Below are 7,278 nucleotides of genomic sequence, written 5' to 3'. Positions count from 1 at the left end.
TACCCAACTTCCTTTTATTTTTGGCAAAAACTTGGTTTTTTTACTAATTATCCCCAGCTGTACCAGATTCTGTACTTCTTTTAACTTCACATGTTCTTACATCTGTGTACTTCTTGTATGGAATATGGGGTCTTAAAATGGGAAATCCTTTGGGAAGGGTGAGTACAATATAATTGTGCAAAGAGGAAAAATATAAAAACTTGAGGCCGAATAATAGTCTCTTCTATTATTTCTGTCTGTTGTCAGTCAACTACTGAAAAGCCATTGTACTGGTATTTGCTTACAACAGCAATGGAGCATACTCTTTCAAATGTAAGGAATTTTGATGTAATTCCATTTTTTAAAAAATCTCATATTTTCCTTTCTCTTAGTTTTCTGTCAAAGGCAATCAATGAGCCAATTTATAATTTCGAATGAACCAACTGCCCCGTTATGCAGATTTGTGCTTAAAGATCCTTCAGAGGATCCTTCATATTTCCTGGTGAAGGATGGCAGTAAAATTGTTATAAATAAGGGTTTGGCCTTGTTATTGTACACTGTTTGGGTGATAAAAATATTAAACTGGTAAGAACAGGTACTATACTTGATCTTAGGCAAAAGGCCAAGAAGTGACTGGATGATAAAGATCAAAACACAAAAGAGGTACAGAGCACATTTAGGGTTAAATTGGATAGAGACTCTACCAGGAAAAAGCAACTACTTTTATTACAAATAAGTAGACTGAAGAGAGTTTTAACATGTTATATATCTGCTCACTTTTTCTTTGCCCTGGTTGGCCTTATCTTTTTCTTACTTTTGCAACAACTTTGTCATGTATACTTGAGTAAAAATAATGAAGATAAATCTAACAGTAATCCCTTTGACTTCTAGCTAGTGCATTTCTTGTTAATTTCAAAAGTTCAAAAATGACAATTTGGGTAAATGTGAAAACAATATGCATTTCCATATGCTGTAATAGATTTCTTTGTAAATGGCAAAAACACATTGACCTTTTAATCAGAAAAATTTGCTAATTTGAAAACCATGGAACCCAGGAAACGTTACCTTCTCCAAGATGTTTGACATGAACAATAATAATAAAATTCAGTTATATTTGATATTTTGCAGACGTTCCTAGTATAAAAATTATACTTTTTTTTTGTGAATTTATCTTTAATTGAAGATTTTTTTTTCAACGTTTATTTATTTTTTTTGGGACAGAGAGAGACAGATCATGAACGGGGGAGGAGCAGAGAGAGAGGGAGACACAGAATTGGAAACAGGCTCCAGGCTCTGAGCCATCAGCCCAGAGCCCGACGCGGGGCTCGAACTCACAGACCACGAGATCGTGACCTGGCTGAAGTCGGACGCTTAACCAACTGCGCCACCCAGGAGCCCCTAATTAAAGATTTTTTTAAATCTTTTTTTAAATCTTTAATCTCTTAAAGAGATTTTATTGTTGAATTCTCTTATTTGTTTTAAATGGTCTGTCTGTAGATTTTGTGGGCTTTCTATGTAGATGGAAATATCTTCTGCCAAAGTGACAATTTTTACGAGCCCTACACTTCTTTTATTCCCCCCTCATTTTCTTTATTACACTGACCATATTATATTTATGATAAAGAGTAACCAGTGTTTGGGGAATGCTAGTTTATTTGTTTTTCATATTCTTAATTTTTGTCTATTATATAGAATGCTTGTAGTAGATTGGTATATTGCATTAGTAGAATATTATAGTGTAGATCAATTTTTGTATTATTAGGATACATTCTATTTTCACTTGATTTTTTTAAATGTAAGCCATCAGATTCAATTATCAAATGTTCCATTTGGAACTTTTGCATTTACATTTTTTTAACGTTCTTAAATGAATATTTTCCTACAACTAATTTTTCAGTTGTGCAGTTACATAATCATCAGTGAAAATACAAAGCTGGACAGAATTTATGATTTGTATAAGTGTTAATTATTGTTTGAATTTCTTGAGTAAAACTCAAGAGTAAAACCACCTAAGCCTCGCACTGGAAAAAGGGAAATTTGTTTCTTAATTGCCATTTACAATTTCTTAATTTTATTTTCTCATCCAAGTTTTCAATCTTTTGGGGCCATATTTTATTTTTATAATCTAGATGTGCATTTATTTATTCTAGGCTTTCAAACATTTTAATGAATTGTTCAATATGATGCCCTTTTATTGTATTTTAAAATTTCTGTTGTTTTCTAAATCACCCCTTTTATTCCATATTTTTATTGGCATCTTTGTTTCTATTTTTCATTAGGTTTTTAGAATTTATCTTATTAATGAAAAAATATTTTGGTTTATCACTTTTGTCATTTGTTATTGCATTCATGATTTCTATCCTGTCCTTACTATTTTCCTTTCTGTTGTAGAAACTCTTGCCTTTCTTTGCAGGTTTTAAACGTTTCTTTTTTTAGTTTAAACATTTAGCTCATTTTTATTTCACTGACATTTAAGTGACAATTTGGTTGCACATAAAATTTATATTCAACATTCTTACTTTCAACATGTGAAAAATATCACATTATTGACTTCATACATTTTGGTTTCTTTTAAGCATTATCTTGTCTATCTGATTCTTGTAACTTTATTGGTGTTTTGTTACTTTTGAGAGCTGTAATTTTCCCCTTTTTCATTTATGTTCTTAAATTCTTTTATGTGTCTAAGTATGGGCTTTTTCTACCTAACTCTGTCAATCTGCGATGACTTTCAACCAGAAGTCCTTCTTCCTTTAATTCCAGGAAATGTGGTATTATTTCCTAAAACATTTTCTCCTTTCCAGTAATTCCCACACCCCCCAGCCCTTTCTAGTACTCTAGTACTCTATGACCAAGTGATTGGTACACCTACTACTGTGTGCAGCATCTGTTATGTTTCCTTTGTATAGTTTCTCCTTATCCTCTATCTTCTGGGGAGATTTTCACCGATATTCCGGTGCACTCGTTTTTTCTTAGACTGTATTCATCCTTCTACTTATTCCATTGAGTCTTTATTTATGCTCTTATTTAACTCATATCTAATGTCTCAACTTTTGGGTTTAGTAAGTCCTTGTGGATTCATATTGCCAACATTTTTAATTATCTCTCGAGAATAATCTATAGCTTACAGATAAATTTTGGGCCATCTGTTCCAATAGTTCTGCTTTAGATGGTGTACTGCATATGGTTTTCTTTTGTTTTCTAGTAATGATCTGTTTTAGGTTTTTTTGTTCAGGAGTTGGCAAAAACTCCTGAACTCATAGACCCAAACTGGGCTACCACCGGTATTTACAAATAAATTTTTATTGGACCACAACCCCTGTTTGTGTATGTGTTGTCTGTGGCAGATTTCATGTGCCATGAAACTATATGGCCTGCAACTCTAAAACATTTACTATCTGCCCCTTTACAAAAATAGTTTGTTGGCCATCAGTCTGATTCATTTCGGCTCATATGTCCTGGGGGCATTAGCTACCTGGTCTGTTAATGTGTATTGGAGAAGAGGGGCTCCTGGGTGGCTCAGTGGGTTAAGCAGCCAACTTCAGCTCAGGTCATGATCTCTTGGTCTGTGAGTTTGAGCCCCGCGCCGGCTCTGTGCTGACAGCTCAGAGCCTGGAGCCTGTTTCAGATTCTGTGTCTCCCTCTCTCTGACCCTCCCCTGTTCATGCTCTGTCTCTCCCTGTCTCAAAAAAATAAATAAAACATTAAAAAAAAAATGTGTGTTGGAGAAGATAGGAAGCCTAATCCTCATTGGTATTTCTAAAGACTAATTAAGAGAGAGAGAAGGGGGCAGGGGAGAGAGAGAGAAAGAGAGAGAGAGCTGCTCCAACAGTGCTGCCTGTATCCCCTTCCAGAAATTGCTCTCATGCCAAAGGAGCTGCCCTACCTCTCCCCCCCCTGTCCCCAGTGATTGGCACCTGATGACTGGTCATTGCAGTGTCCAAAGGCTTGGCTCCCTGGTCTCAGGTAGAGATCTCTCTGAAGAGCCGCCCCAGCTTTAGAATTCCCTGTGGGACTAGCTGACATTGTTGAAGCGGCTGCAGTGCATTTCATTTTCTCTACCTAATTCTGTCTCACTTGCTCTTTTCTAGATGGTGTTCCAGAGAACACTCCCCACTTCCAGAATTCAGAGTCTGCAATCAGTTTCTTGGGGCTGCCTTGAGAGAGAAGGAAGTCTTCTTTGCTTTTTACGTTACCCTCGAGATGCACAGAGTGAGGGGGATAGAGAAGAAAAATCACAAAAGGGAAGACAGTATGGCTCCCATCATCAGCTCCTTACATTAATATCCTTATGCTGTCCTGATTTGACTTAGCCACATTTGGCAGTCTGACCAGTTGAGATATAAACCCATGTTGTGAGTATTCAAGTATAAACCTCTACCTTGTATTAGTAAAATTCATCTAATAATAAGGAAATTTTCCAATATTTTAACTGCTCAATACAAGGAGGCCTCCTAAAATTTTTTTTTAATTTTTTTTTTTGAACGTTTATTTATTTTTGGGACAGAGAGAGACAGAGCATGAACGGGGGAGGGGCAGAGAGAGAGGGAGACACAGAATCGGAAACAGGCTCCAGGCTCTGAGCCATCAGCCCAGAGCCTGACGGGGCTCGAACTCATGGACCGCGAGATCGTGACCTGGCTGAAGTCGGACGCTTAACCGACTGGGCCACCCAGACGCCCCTGCCATGCTAATTATTAATGTGAGCTCTCTATGTTCCCAAGAATGGATGCCAACCTCCATTAAAATATTTTGGTTTATGGCCTTCCTCTGAATGGAAGTTGAGGACTGCCCTTATTCTTAGCACAGTTACCCTAGATAATATGTTCCCCTGCATGACACAATAACCATTTCTGAACTTCTCTGATTTCCTCAGACTCCCCACCTCAGGCTCTCTCCCTTCGCACTCCACCATGCAGATGGCTTTGATTCTTGCTTCACAGAAAGTAAAAAGCATCAGAGTATCCTATGAAAAATGACTTTCCCATTTGGATATATAGCATCAGGACATCTTGTCTGAGCTCTGGACTGTCAGCCAGTTACTATGTCACATACATTTCTATGTTCCAGAGCCCGGTTCAAATCAACATATGCAAAATAATAATCATTATCTTCACTGTTAAACTTGATTCTCCTCCAGTGTACCCTCTCTTGTTGTATGGCACAACCATCCATCCAACTATGGAAGTCAGAAATCCGGATGCCCATACATCATTCTCATTTGTACTCATCAATCACTTCTGACATTTCTACATGTCAATTCCTCTCGAATCTGTTTATTCATCACCAGCTCTTTTGCCCTCATCCCAGTGTGAACAATAATCAATCCTTCACTTGTATTGATGTGACAGACTCTTAACTGGCTTCCCCTTAACTAACATTTCTACTTCTGCCAAGCTCTTCAGTCATATAGGCTGATCTTTTAAAGATGGTAAATATGATTATATTCTATTTAGGTTAAATCATTCTTTAGAATAAAACCTAAAATCCTTAACATGGTCCATTAGACTCCACACTCTCTGGCTGTTGCTGACATCCAGCTACAGTGAGGTAGGCACTTCTAGTGTATCTTATGCTCAGGTCACGATCTCACAGTTGTGAGATCAAGCCCCGTATTGGGCTCTGGGCTGACGGCGCTGAGCTTGCTTCAGATTCTTTCTCTCCCTCTCTGTCTGCCTCTCCCAGACTCGTGCTCTCTCTCTCTGCAAGATCATGACCTGAGCCAAAATGAAAAGTAGGTTATTTAACTGACTGAGTCACCCAGGTGCCCGCAGATGAACAAAGAGTTTAAACTTTAGGTTTCTGTCAAGTGCAAGAAAAGTTTGGCATGTTCCTTTTCTTTTCTCAACATGATAAAGTGATTTACATTTCAACTTGTGCTTTTGTGTTCATCTCTTAAAACATTGCTTTTAAGAGTCAAGTTCACATAACCAAAACTCAATGTCAGTTTTGTTTTTTGACAGGTATTTGGTCTTGAACCAAGCCTCAGTGAAGCTTTAGTTCAAAAAAGTTCAAACTTCAGGGGCGCCTGGCTGGCTCAGTTGGTTTAGAATCTGACTCTTGATTTCAGTTCAGGTCATGATCTTGTGGTTCGAGGGATGTAGGCCCAAGTTGGGCTCTGCTGACAGTATAGAGCCTCCTTGGGACTCTTTCTCTCACTCTGCCCTCCCCCCCACTTGCTCTGTGTCTCTCTTTCTTAAAATAAATAAATAAATAAATAAATAAATAAATAAATAAATAAACTTTAAAACAAAGTAAAAGAAAAGAAAAGAAATAAAATAAAGTATAAACAAAATACATGGGTTCAAACTTCAAAGTCCATTAAGATTTAATCAAATTTTCAACTCATATATTCTAAGTAACACAACACCTTGACTTTTATTTCATGTGCATGGCCACAATGCAAATATCATTAGTAGGTACTAATAAATGTGTAAAGGTATTTATAATTATACATAAACAATATTGTTCAGATAACTGAAAAAAATATTGCTATATTCTCCATCTATAGTTATTTTTCCTAATAGTATAAGATCTTTTTGCCCTTCTCATTTTTTTCCCCTGACCTAAACTTGATTTAGGACAATCAAACAAATGTTCATGGTCATTTTGACCATTATTCCATGAATAAACTACATGAGTAAACACCTTATATTTTGATATATATAGTTGAAACTAATAACATATATCTTAAAATATAGCTGATGTGAGGATAAGTTGAAGGAAGCCACTTGCTACAATGAGAAATTTTAAAAGAGGAAGGAGATCAATGTCACGATTCCCAAAGAAGTCCTTGCTCCTTCATGTATACTTTGCTCTCAAACGAATGCTCAGAGCACAGAAAACAAAGACCCAGTTTGTGTTCGGTACCTGCCCCTCTTCCTTCACTCATAAGTTGCTGGAAAACAGTCATGAAGAGGGGTTTCTGGTCCCCTTGGTCTTCTCTCTCCAAGGACTTAGAAGACCACCAGACAGAGTCATGGAGACAGAGCGTGCGGGATATTGTGCTCTGCTGGATATTGTATAATGTCTGTTCTGCTACTTTTCCAATCAAGTATATTTTGGACTCCCAGGACAGGTTGTTCAACTAATTGTCAGTCAACCCAGAAAAGCCTCTGTCTCCTCTCCTCTCTGCTTCCCTCTCTCTCCATCTCTCCCTGCTCATCTCTCTGTCTCTGTCTCTAATTCTGTCTTTCCCTTTCTCCCTCCCACATACTTAAATTAAATCCAAAGTTGTCAACATTTTGGACTTCCTTCTCTATTGTGCTTTTCTTCCATAAAATAATAGGCAGATTTATCTCT

At 37.2% G+C, this 7,278-nt stretch overlaps 1 pseudogene; it reads right to left on the bottom strand.

The window, feature by feature from the left end:
• Positions 1–510: 510 nt before the first annotated feature.
• On the bottom strand, positions 511–613 carry LOC125175916 (uncharacterized; annotated as a pseudogene).
• Positions 614–7,278: the final 6,665 nt, after the last annotated feature.

The sequence above is a fragment of the Prionailurus viverrinus genome, chromosome C2 (genome assembly GCF_022837055.1).
Source record: "Prionailurus viverrinus isolate Anna chromosome C2, UM_Priviv_1.0, whole genome shotgun sequence".
Taxonomy (NCBI): domain Eukaryota; kingdom Metazoa; phylum Chordata; class Mammalia; order Carnivora; family Felidae; genus Prionailurus; species Prionailurus viverrinus.
The sequence above is the reverse complement of the archived record's forward strand: the minus strand, read 5'-3'. Positions and strand labels throughout refer to the sequence as shown.